This window comes from Phyllobates terribilis, unplaced genomic scaffold, assembly GCF_046119375.1.
Source record: "Phyllobates terribilis strain yellow unplaced genomic scaffold, ASM4611937v1 Scaffold_153__1_contigs__length_4458050, whole genome shotgun sequence".
NCBI lineage: Eukaryota > Metazoa > Chordata > Amphibia > Anura > Dendrobatidae > Phyllobates > Phyllobates terribilis.
The window spans coordinates 1,013,874-1,027,965 of record NW_027362913.1 but is presented as its reverse complement, the minus strand read 5'-3'; positions in this window follow the sequence as shown (position 1 = coordinate 1,027,965).

Here is a 14,092-nt window from a genome sequence, read left to right as displayed (position 1 = left end):
GTCTTCAGACCAAGCCAGGACACTGGACACTACCCCAGCTTATGTGCCGCACAAGCCTGGCTGAGCAGAGACATGCTAAAGGCCCTGTCACACATAACGAGATCGCTAGCGAGATCGTTACTACGTCACGGTTTTGAGATCGCTGGAGAGATCGTTGGGGAGCCGTCAAACATGTAGAACTTGCCAACGATTTCGGCCGCCCCAGCGATCTAACTAACGATCTCGTTGGTCGCTGGGACGCTTTCACACAGCAGCTATTTCAACGATCCACACTTTGAAGGACTGCACTGTGTCAGAAAGGCGTGCATAAAATTACCTTTCCGCGCCCACTCATCTCCGATTGGTGGACGCTACTGCGTTCTGATTGGCGGCAGGTTTAAAAAAAGGCGACGTTGCGGCAATTCCGTTCCTTTGTTCCTATCTGCGCTCTGCTTTCGGATTGTAGCAGTGTTCTCCGGGCAAGATTCGTCCATCTGGGATTTGTTGAAGCCTTGTCAGCGTCCTGATTTTTGGATCCTAGTTGCGTTCTACTGCTGTGATTCCATTCATTTGTGGATTTTCTTCAGCTGTGACTCAACATCGATTTTTGGGTTCTTCAGGCAGCTGTATTGCTTTGTTTACGTGGTAAGTTATTTTAGTGGATTTTTGCCACACCATACAAGTATACATTTGCTTATACATTGGAGGCCATTTTTAAGGGAGTCAATAAATGGTGTGCAGTACTTTTTACTATGTTTTAAAATGTTTCATGTATGCTCACTGTATGCTATCCTTTTCAGATGGCTTTCAAAAGTGAAGAGTTTGTGAGGGAAATGATTGACCTCTACCGCTCCCTGCCGTGCCTTTGGCAAATAAAATCAACAGACTACTGCAATAGAGAGAAAAAGAGGGAGGCATACCAGCAATTGATTGCCCTCTTTAAAAGGCATGGCCCCAACGAGAAAGAAGGTGGATGAAGAGCTGGTGAAGAGAAAGATCCAGGGTCTACGCACCGTATATAAGAAAGAACTCAACCGGGTGGAGAAGTCAAAGAAGTCAGGTACCGGCACAGATGAGGTTTATGTGCCGACATTATGGTATTATGACTTGCTTGCCTTCACCCGTGACCAGGAGCTACCTCGGCGAATGGCGTGTACGATGCGGCCGACCCCGGAAGAAGACCCCGACATCCGGACTGACTCCCCTGTTGCAGATGTAAGTACCTTCTTTGCTTCCCTGTAAATAGCATTTATACTTTCAATGTACATGCCATAGTTTAGCCGCCCCTCATATTTGTTTTTTAGTGCACGTGTACCCTTGCTGGTCATAACATACCTGATGGATGTTGTAACCAAATCTTAACTTTAATTTTGTGTTCCCACAGCACCATCGGCAAGATGACGGCATCTCGGCTACGGAACGTGGTATGGAGGAGGCGAGTGTGCTGTCATGAAATGAGGAACCTATGGCATCGGCAAATGAAGACCCTATGGCCTCTACAAGTGAAGACCTTGTGCCTCGGCGACAAAGAAAATCAAGGAAAAGAAAGGCCAGCTTGCCGCCATCGCCAGATCTAATATCTCTGGCGAACAAGATTCTACTGCTGCAGACCCAGGCCAAGCGGGACAACTTTGCAACATTTGCTGGCGAGAGACTACAGAGGCTGGATGACCGACAGAGGGCGCATGCAGAAAGGGTCATGTTTGAGACTTTAAATAAAGCGGCAGCCGGTGAACTTAATGAAACGTCTACTGTACATACTCTGATTGACCCTGGCCATTTTCAACAACATTCTTGGACCCATAGGCCGGACCCACTTCACAGCACACCAGTGCAGAGGATCCGGCGTTCACAAAGCCTTGCCCCCCCCCCACAGTATCCCATGTGTTCTGATTCTTTTGTTTCCCCCAGGCACGGATACACAAATACAGGTAATCGATATGAAGAACTGTAGTGATGTTTCATTTCAATTTTTTTTTATCATTTTGTAAATATTGTTAATTTAATACTTATTTAAATTGTTAAAATTGTTTATATTTTTGTTTGTTTATAAAAACAAGGTTTATTGTCCTCTTTTTTAACTTTACCCCTGCCCTCTGATCTCACCCTGATTGAAATAAAAATGTTTTTTGGTTGCCTTATTTTCTGCTTTACCTCTTCCCGAGGGTGGGACCCCTCACCCCTGCCCTCCGATCCCTTCCCAATCTCCGTTCCCTCCCCTCCATTCTCTACCGTCTATTCCCATCCCTGCTCTCCGCTGGTGATCACCTCCTCCCCTTCTCCTCCTCCGGCTCCAGGCTTTATCACCTGTCTTCTGTCTTTTCCCTGTGTCCTCTGGTCTTCTTCACAGCTGGTTTTCTTCCCCTCCTCTTCCTACTTCCCTTCTTTTAGTCTTTGGGGTCATAGTCATGGTGCACGGTATGGCAATGATCTGCCATACCATGCACTATGAGTCTGACTCAGATTATAGGTTGTATATATTAGATTCTTGATAGGGCGTTGATCCAGGGAACTAGTCTGATTGCCGTATGTGGAGTCAGGAAGGAATTTTTTTTCCCAAAACGGAGCATGGTTTTTTTTTGCCTTCCTCTGGATCAACATGTTAGGTCTTCCTTATAGTTTTCATACTATGTTCCTATTCTTTCCTCTTCTCTCTTCTTCTTGAATTAGCTGGCATCTGTGAAAGCCGACTTCAGACGGCTTTCCTGCCCCCACACAACTTCAGCTAATAATATCAATAAGTAGGCGGCAATGAAAGCCGACTTCAGACGGCTTTCCTGCCCCTACACTACTTCAGCTGATAACATCAATTAGTAGACAGCTATTAAAGCCGACTTCAGACGGCTTTCCTGCCCCCACACAACTTCAGCTGATAATATCAATAAGTAGGCGGCAATGAAAGCCGACTTCAGACGGCTTTCCTGCCCCTACACTACTTCAGCTGATAACATCAATTAGTAGACAGCTATTAAAGCCGACTTCAGACGGCTTTCATGCCCCCACACAACTTCAGCTGATAACATCAATTTGCAGGCGGCTATTAAAGCCGACTTCAGACGGCTTTCCTGCCCCTACACAACTTCAGCTGATAACATCAATAAGCAGGAGGGTGTGAAAGCCGACTTTGGAGTGGGCTTTACTGCCCCTGCACTGCTTGTTTTAGGCAGTATCACACAGGATAGGATTAGATACACAACCCGTCAGGCAGTATCACACAGGATAGGATTAGATACACAACCCGTCAGGCAGTATCACACAGGATAGGATTAGATACACAACCCTTTAGGCAGTATCACACAGGATAGGATTAGATACACAACCCGTCAGGCAGTATCACACAGGATAGGATTAGATACACAACCCTTTAGGCAGTATCACACAGGATAGGATTAGATACACAACCCGTCAGGCAGTATCACACAGGATAGGATTAGATACACAACTCTTTAGGCAGTATCACACAGGATAGGATTAGATACACAACCCTTTAGGCAGTATCACACAGGATAGGATTAGATACACAACCCTTTAGGCCGTATCATACAGGATAGGATTAGATACACAACCCGTCAGGCAGTATCACACAGGATAGGATTAGATACACAACTCTTTAGGCAGTATCACACAGGATAGGATTAGATACACAACCCTTTAGGCAGTATCATACAGGATAGGATTAGATACACAACCCGTCAGGCAGTATCACACAGGATAGGATTAGATACACAACTCTTTAGGCAGTATCACACAGGATAGGATTAGATACACAACCCTTTAGGCAGTATCACACAGGATAGGATTAGATACACAACCCGTCAGGCAGTATCACACAGGATAGGATTAGATACACAACCCTTTAGGCAGTATCACACAGGATAGGATTAGATACACAACCCGTCAGGCAGTATCACACAGGATAGGATTAGATACACAACCCGTCAGGCAGTATCACACAGGATAGGATTAGATACACAACTCTTTAGGCAGTATCACACAGGATAGGATTAGATACACAACCCTTTAGGCAGTATCACACAGGATAGGATTAGATACACAACCCGTCAGGCAGTATCACACAGGATAGGATTAGATACACAACCCGTCAGGCAGTATCACACAGGATAGGATTAGATACACAACCCGTCAGGCAGTATCACACAGGATAGGATTAGATGTAACAAAGTGTAGACAATAGTGGATATAAACTAATTTTTTTTAATAAAAATATAAAAAATATAACCAACCAAATAATATCAACTACATAACAAAAAATAAGTTATTGGCTGCCGTGACGGTCATGGGCTGCCACAAATCTTGCCAGCATCACTCCGTGCTGGTGGATCTCTTCACTCAGTCTCCGTTGTGACGCCAGGAGATCTTGTAGTGTTGGGATTTCTACGGAGGTAATAGTTAAACTTAAAAGTCCAATAATTCTGTACATTCATCAAATTAAGGCTATGTGCCCACGATGCACCACTCCCGGGTACCATCCGCACATTAGAACGCGCTAATTACGCAAGTACAGATGCAGTATTGCGGAATTGGCGCATTATAATGCAAGTCAATGGCGGCGCAAAAAAACCACCTTATGCAAAATAATTGGTAGTGCTGCGTTTTTTTCCGCAATGATAATGTGCAGCGGAAATTTCCGCAGCATGTGCAAAGCACATGCGGATTATCATTGGGGAACATGGCAGACCTTCTACCATGCGCTTTTAATGCGTTTCCACAGCAGCAAAAACGCTGCAGAAACACCTTAAAAAACGCATCGTGGGCACACAGCCTATCAGGTACATGTTTGGTATTTAACACTTACGGTTTTCAGGTTGCTCGGATGATGACGAGCTTAAGGACCACCCGGATCCCCTGGCACCACCGGCTAGAGAAAGACACAACACTTAATAGTACATGACAGCCCTATACTTTCCAAGTTGTATGGACCGTATTTTATGTCAAAGCATTACCGAAAGATGAAGCTGCACCTATATCACGGAGTGATGCTGGCGAGCTGGCAGAGGAATGCTGCTGGGGCTCCAGGGCTGGAGGTGACTCCCTTGGGGGCTCTGGGGCTGCAGGCGCTGGAAAACAAATAACATTAGATACCTAAGGTGATTGCAGTTGTAACTAATGTGCTGCCATATATTGTGTTAACATATTTTAAAACCACTCACCACGGCGGGGCAGGGTCCGTGACCGGATGCTGACGATTCGGTCGGCAGACCTATATTTCAGGTCCGCCAGCTTTTTACGGATTTGGGTAGCAGAGCGCTGCACCCCAAATCTGCGGACCAGGCCCCGACCGATCCTCTGCAGCACCGCCTGTTTATGGAGCACTGGATGCTCAGAGTGCACATGGCACTCATAATCAAGTGCATCCAGGTGCTCCACAAGGTAGCACACCTCAGCATCACCCCAAGGAGATGCCCTGACCCTGGATGCCATAATGCTCTTAATAAGCTAGGCCGCAACTACGTCGTTAGACCCGCCCACGACGCATGAACGTCGGTAACCACGCCCACGACGCATGAACGTCGCCAATAAACCCGCGGTTTATTAGAGAACCCTATTATGACTTGAATTATTAGCGTGTCGGACTAGAGACGCTGTATTGATAATGCGACGTCTGTAGAACGCAGCAGTGTCTCTATTGTGACGGTCACACAGGAATACTGGTGTTTAGGTGGTTTTATGTAGAAATATGTATCTATATTTTTATGTAGGTATGCATACTTCTGTGTCTGTGAGTATGTGTGTGTATATCTGGTTATCTGTATATAAGTGTGGATATGGGTGTAGATTTTTATGTATCTGAATATGTATGTGTATATGGATGTGTATATGGATGTATACAGACGAGTACAACAGTGGCGTACCACCATTGGTGGCAGGCCACATAACTGCTATGGGGCCCGTGGCCGTAGGGGGCCCGTGAGCCAGCGGACCCCATAGCAGTCTCCCCCATTCTGGAGTAGTAAGTATGTATTTATATATTTTTGTAAATCAGTCAGTACTGATAATACTGGAGGACTGGGGCTGCCTTTTACCCTATGGGGGGCTGCATTATACTGTGTGCTCTCCCATCCTGGTATACAGGGCTGCGGAGTCGATAAGCCAAACCGACTCCTCAATTTCCATTACTCAATTTCCATCACATTTTTATGGGGCTATGAAAGAGTAATTTAGGAGTTCAGAAAGGAAGAAAGGCTGGAAGGTTGTGGGATCTGCTCTTCTGTGTCCCCAACAATTATTATTTTTTTTTTTTTTGTGGGGGGGGTCCCAATTATAACTTCTGCTATGAGCTCCCATGATTCCTATGTCCGCCCCTGGAGTACACGTATGTGTATACGGGCCCTTACTATTGAAACAATGATAAACAAATCTTTTGCAAAGTTAAACACAGTTTATTACACAAATCAATACAAAACTGAAAGTAGTGTATAATTGTCAGTAGTTGCCCACTATAAGTTCTGATGTTGCCAAGTAACAGCACCAGGACCGTTAAAATACTGGCAGTAGTTGTCGCGGCTGGTTTTCGCATCCTGGGTGTTTCTGCCATATCCCACTGGTTGAAGGCCTGCAATTACAGGATTGTTTGCACGCCATTCACCGAGCTCCACTTCCCCATTGGCTAGGTCCACAGAGTCCACGAAGCCAGGCGGACAGTACGTAATTGCATCACGTCGACGAAGAAAGTTGTGAAGTGTGCAACAGGCCAAAACAACAGAGTCTATTGATGTAAGCTTCATGTTAATTGGCGTGTGAAAAACTCTGAAGCGGTTGGCCATGATACCGAAGGCATTTTCGACAACACGACGTGCCCTTGACAAACGATAATTGAAAATTCTTCTTTCCTGGGTAAGACTTTTTTGGGGGAACGGTTTAATAAGATTGGGATGAAGTGGGAAGGCTTCATCGCCGACAAAAACAAAATTAAGGTTACCTGTAGTCTCTGAGTTGGGAGGCAAGTGTAGGTCACAGTTGTCCAATCGCTCTCCAAAAAGTGTGTGCTCTAAAACACCACCATCAGAAACCCTGCCGTTCATGCCAACATCTACATTTATAAATTCGTAATTGGCATTAACAAGGGCCATCATGATGATGCTGAAATAGCCCTTATAATTATAAAAATAGGATCCGCTATTTGGTGGCTGAGTGATTCGGACATGTTTCCCGTCCAAAGCCCCACCACAGTTAGGGAACTGCCGCAGCTGCTCAAAATCAGAGGCAATCTTTTTCCATTCCTCCTCCGTGTTGGGAAACTGTATGTAACTACGTAGACTGTGGTAAATTGCATTACATGTCTCCGGGATTAGAACACTGAGCATGGGCCTGGAAATGGCTGCAGAAAAATGCAAGTCTTGGAATGAGCGTCCGGTGGCCAGGAATCTCAGTGTGACTGCCAATCTTTCATCTGCCGGAATGGCAGCACGCATCGCTGTATCCTTCCGTTGAATACGTGGCGTAACTCGTTCCAATAACTCTTTAAAAGATTCCTCTGACATCCTCAGATAGTTGCGGAAATCATGAGGATTCTTCTCCTGAAGCTCTCTTACAAGTTGCATGTGGGACAATTCAGACCTCTTCTGCAGCCACTCTCTGGTCCACATGCGACGCTTTCGTTTGGAACGCCTCTGTAGCTCTCGTGCCTCATCTTGACGCCGAGCTTCCTCAACCAGCAATGCAGCAACCACAATAGCACACTGCCCGTCGTCCATGATGTGCAAACTGCAAACATAACATGAAAAGATGAGAACACTTTCAACAAAACAATTAACACAAGTATTGAAACTGTATATAAAAAATATCATGGAAAACCATATTCCATTCTGTTAGTGAGCATGACAGAAAATGCGCTATGTGGGTGCATGTGCACGAGACCCCTAAAATATCTGCCCATGCAAAAGCATACATATATATATATACAAATAGAAGCCAAGCCCTCCCTCCCTGAAAAGCAAAGATAACAGATAATTAGTAAATGTGATAAAAGAATAAAAATGGAAACGCATCTGAGACCTCAAACAATACCTACCTTACTAAAGATGTCTGATATGTTCAAAGCGGAGTCACAGCTGGAGAACGCTGCAATGATCCGCAAAAATCAGCACTAGTCCAATGAACGGATATTAGCAGCCCGGAGAACTCTGGTAGGATCTGCAATAAAGCACGAGGTCAGAAACAAAGGACGGAATCGCTATTCTGTTGCCTTCTTTATGCGCGTCCGGAAATGAGAACGCCGTAGCGACCACCAATCGGGGACGAGGGGCGCGGAATAGTCCAATTTATACACGCCTACGTGTCTCAGTTCTGAATCGCTGGACGAGGTCGTTGGCTAGGTGTCAAATACAGCGATGCACACTGCCCAGCGGGAGTGCAACGACCCAGGAATGGTCCAGGGAGCTTTGTAACGATCAACGATCTCGCAGCAGGGGCCTGATCGTTGCTACCGGTCAAACGTAGCGAGATCGCTAGCGATGTCGCTGTTGCGTCACAAAACCCGTGACGTATCAACGATCTCGCTAGCGATCTCGTTATGTGTGACAGGGCCTTACATCTGTCAAATTTGATCTTCCAATTTTTTCCTTTTTTTCAAAAGTTGAAAAAAAGTTTTGTTTCAAATGTTCACAAAAAAAGTATTAAAGTAAACTTAATACTTAAGGCCCTGTCACACATAACGAGATCGCTAGCGAGATCGTTGATACGTCACGGGTTTTGTGACGCAACAGCGACATCGCTAGCGATCTCGCTACGTTTGACCGGTAGCAACGATCAGGCCCCTGCTGCGAGATCGTTGATCGTTACAAAGCTCCCTGGACCATTCCTGGGTCGTTGCACTCCCGCTGGGCAGTGTGCATCGCTGTATTTGACACCTAGCCAACGACCTCGTCCAGCGATTCAGAACTGAGACACGTAGGCGTGTATAAATTGGACTATTCCGCGCCCCTCGTCCCCGATTGGTGGTCGCTACGGCGTTCTCATTTCCGGACGCGCATAAAGAAGGCAACAGAATAGCGATTCCGTCCTTTGTTTCTGACCTCGTGCTTTATTGCAGATCCTACCAGAGTTCTCCGGGCTGCTAATATCCGTTCATTGGACTAGTGCTGATTTTTGCGGATCATTGCAGCGTTCTCCAGCTGTGACTCCGCTTTGAACATATCAGACATCTTTAGTAAGGTAGGTATTGTTTGAGGTCTCAGATGCGTTTCCATTTTTATTCTTTTATCACATTTACTAATTATCTGTTATCTTTGCTTTTCAGGGAGGGAGGGCTTGGCTTCTATTTGTATATATATATATGTATGCTTTTGCATGGGCAGATATTTTAGGGGTCTCGTGCACATGCACCCACATAGCGCATTTTCTGTCATGCTCACTAACAGAATGGAATATGGTTTTCCATGATATTTTTTATATACAGTTTCAATACTTGTGTTAATTGTTTTGTTGAAAGTGTTCTCATCTTTTCATGTTATGTTTGCAGTTTGCACATCATGGACGACGGGCAGTGTGCTATTGTGGTTGCTGCATTGCTGGTTGAGGAAGCTCGGCGTCAAGATGAGGCACGAGAGCTACAGAGGCGTTCCAAACGAAAGCGTCGCATGTGGACCAGAGAGTGGCTGCAGAAGAGGTCTGAATTGTCCCACATGCAACTTGTAAGAGAGCTTCAGGAGAAGAATCCTCATGATTTCCGCAACTATCTGAGGATGTCAGAGGAATCTTTTAAAGAGTTATTGGAACGAGTTACGCCACGTATTCAACGGAAGGATACAGCGATGCGTGCTGCCATTCCGGCAGATGAAAGATTGGCAGTCACACTGAGATTCCTGGCCACCGGACGCTCATTCCAAGACTTGCATTTTTCTGCAGCCATTTCCAGGCCCATGCTCAGTGTTCTAATCCCGGAGACATGTAATGCAATTTACCACAGTCTACGTAGTTACATACAGTTTCCCAACACGGAGGAGGAATGGAAAAAGATTGCCTCTGATTTTGAGCAGCTGTGGCAGTTCCCTAACTGTGGTGGGGCTTTGGACGGGAAACATGTCCGAATCACTCAGCCACCAAATAGCGGATCCTATTTTTATAATTATAAGGGCTATTTCAGCATCATCATGATGGCCCTTGTTAATGCCAATTACGAATTTATAAATGTAGATGTTGGCATGAACGGCAGGGTTTCTGATGGTGGTGTTTTAGAGCACACACTTTTTGGAGAGCGATTGGACAACTGTGACCTACACTTGCCTCCCAACTCAGAGACTACAGGTAACCTTAATTTTGTTTTTGTCGGCGATGAAGCCTTCCCACTTCATCCCAATCTTATTAAACCGTTCCCCCAAAAAAGTCTTACCCAGGAAAGAAGAATTTTCAATTATCGTTTGTCAAGGGCACGTCGTGTTGTCGAAAATGCCTTCGGTATCATGGCCAACCGCTTCAGAGTTTTTCACACGCCAATTAACATGAAGCTTACATCAATAGACTCTGTTGTTTTGGCCTGTTGCACACTTCACAACTTTCTTCGTCGACGTGATGCAATTACGTACTGTCCGCCTGGCTTCGTGGACTCTGTGGACCTAGCCAATGGGGAAGTGGAGCTCGGTGAATGGCGTGCAAACAATCCTGTAATTGCAGGCCTTCAACCAGTGGGATATGGCAGAAACACCCAGGATGCGAAAACCAGCCGCGACAACTACTGCCAGTATTTTAACGGTCCTGGTGCTGTTACTTGGCAACATCAGAACTTATAGTGGGCAACTACTGACAATTATACACTACTTTCAGTTTTGTATTGATTTGTGTAATAAACTGTGTTTAACTTTGCAAAAGATTTGTTTATCATTGTTTCAATAGTAAGGGCCCGTATACACATACGTGTACTCCAGGGGCGGACATAGGAATCATGGGAGCTCATAGCAGAAGTTATAATTGGGACCCCCCCCACAAAAAAAAAAAAAATAATAATTGTTGGGGACACAGAAGAGCAGATCCCACAACCTTCCAGCCTTTCTTCCTTTCTGAACTCCTAAATTACTCTTTCATAGCCCCATAAAAATGTGATGGAAATTGAGTAATGGAAATTGAGGAGTCGGTTTGGCTTATCGACTCCGCAGCCCTGTATACCAGGATGGGAGAGCACACAGTATAATGCAGCCCCCCATAGGGTAAAAGGCAGCCCCAGTCCTCCAGTATTATCAGTACTGACTGATTTACAAAAATATATAAATACATACTTACTACTCCAGAATGGGGGAGACTGCTATGGGGTCCGCTGGCTCACGGGCCCCCTACGGCCACGGGCCCCATAGCAGTTATGTGGCCTGCCACCAATGGTGGTACGCCACTGTTGTACTCGTCTGTATACATCCATATACACATCCATATACACATACATATTCAGATACATAAAAATCTACACCCATATCCACACTTATATACAGATAACCAGATATACACACACATACTCACAGACACAGAAGTATGCATACCTACATAAAAATATAGATACATATTTCTACATAAAACCACCTAAACACCAGTATTCCTGTGTGACCGTCACAATAGAGACACTGCTGCGTTCTACAGACGTCGCATTATCAATACAGCGTCTCTAGTCCGACACGCTAATAATTCAAGTCATAATAGGGTTCTCTAATAAACCGCGGGTTTATTGGCGACGTTCATGCGTCGTGGGCGTGGTTACCGACGTTCATGCGTCGTGGGCGGGTCTAACGACGTAGTTGCGGCCTAGCTTATTAAGAGCATTATGGCATCCAGGGTGAGAGCATCTCCTTGGGGTGATTCTGAGGTGTGCTACCTTGTGGAGCACCTGGATGCACTTGATTATGAGTGCCATGTGCACTCTGAGCATCCAGTGCTCCATAAACAGGCGGTGCTGCAGAGGATCGGTCGGGGCCTGGTCCGCAGATTTGGGGTGCAGCGCTCTGCTACCCAAATCCGTAAAAAGCTGGCGGACCTGAAATATAGGTCTGCCGACCGAATCGTCAGCATCCGGTCACGGACCCTGCCCCGCCGTGGTGAGTGGTTTTAAAATATGTTAACACAATATATGGCAGCACATTAGTTACAACTGCAATCACCTTAGGTATCTAATGTTATTTGTTTTCCAGCGCCTGCAGCCCCAGAGCCCCCAAGGGAGTCACCTCCAGCCCTGGAGCCCCAGCAGCATTCCTCTGCCAGCTCGCCAGCATCACTCCGTGATATAGGTGCAGCTTCATCTTTCGGTAATGCTTTGACATAAAATACGGTCCATACAACTTGGAAAGTATAGGGCTGTCATGTACTATTAAGTGTTGTGTCTTTCTCTAGCCGGTGGTGCCAGGGGATCCGGGTGGTCCTTAAGCTCGTCATCATCCGAGCAACCTGAAAACCGTAAGTGTTAAATACCAAACATGTACCTGATAGGCTGTGTGCCCACGATGCGTTTTTTAAGGTGTTTCTGCAGCGTTTTTGTTGCTGTGGAAACGCATTAAAAGCGCATGGTAGAAGGTCTGCCATGTTCCCCAATGATAATCCGCATGTGCTGTGCACATGCTGCGGAAATTTCCGCTGCACATTATCATTGCGGAAAAAAACGCAGCACTACCAATTATTTTGCATAAGGTGGTTTTTTTGCGCCGCCATTGACTTGCATTATAATGCGCCAATTCCGCAATACTGCATCTGTACTTGCGTAATTAGCGCGTTCTAATGTGCGGATGGTACCCGGGAGTGGTGCATCGTGGGCACATAGCCTTAATTTGATGAATGTACAGAATTATTGGACTTTTAAGTTTAACTATTACCTCCGTAGAAATCCCAACACTACAAGATCTCCTGGCGTCACAACGGAGACTGAGTGAAGAGATCCACCAGCACGGAGTGATGCTGGCAAGATTTGTGGCAGCCCATGACCGTCACGGCAGCCAATAACTTATTTTTTGTTATGTAGTTGATATTATTTGGTTGGTTATATTTTTTATATTTTTATAAAAAAAAATTAGTTTATATCCACTATTGTCTACACTTTGTTACATCTAATCCTATCCTGTGTGATACTGCCTGACGGGTTGTGTATCTAATCCTATCCTGTGTGATACTGCCTAAAGGGTTGTGTATCTAATCCTATCCTGTGTGATACTGCCTGACGGGTTGTGTATCTAATCCTATCCTGTGTAATACTGCCTAAAGGGTTGTGTATCTAATCCTATCCTGTGTGATACTGCCTAAAGAGTTGTGTATCTAATCCTATCCTGTGTGATACTGCCTGACGGGTTGTGTATCTAATCCTATCCTGTGTGATACTGCCTGACGGGTTGTGTATCTAATCCTATCCTGTGCGATACTGCCTAAAGGGTTGTGTATCTAATCCTATCCTGTGTGATACTGCCTGACGGGTTGTGTATCTAATCCTATCCTGTGTGATACTGCCTAAAGGGTTGTGTATCTAATCCTATCCTGTGTGATACTGCCTAAAGGGTTGTGTATCTAATCCTATCCTGTGTGATACTGCCTGACGGGTTGTGTATCTAATCCTATCCTGTGTGATACTGCCTGACGGGTTGTGTATCTAATCCTATCCTGTGTGATACTGCCTAAAGGGTTGTGTATCTAATCCTATCCTGTGTGATACTGCCTGACGGGTTGTGTATCTAATCCTATCCTGTGTGATACTGCCTAAAGGGTTGTGTATCTAATCCTATCCTGTGTGATACTGCCTAAAGGGTTGTGTATCTAATCCTATCCTGTGTGATACTGCCTGACGGGTTGTGTATCTAATCCTATCCTGTGTGATACTGCCTGACGGGTTGTGTATCTAATCCTATCCTGTGTGATACTGCCTGACGGGTTGTGTATCTAATCCTATCCTGTGTGATACTGCCTAAAGGGTTGTGTATCTAATCCTATCCTGTGTGATACTGCCTGACGGGTTGTGTATCTAATCCTATCCTGTGTGATACTGCCTGACGGGTTGTGTATCTAATCCTATCCTGTGTGATACTGCCTAAAGGGTTGTGTATCTAATCCTATCCTGTGTGATACTGCCTGACGGGTTGTGTATCTAATCCTATCCTGTGTGATACTGCCTAAAGGGTTGTGTATCTAATCCTATCCT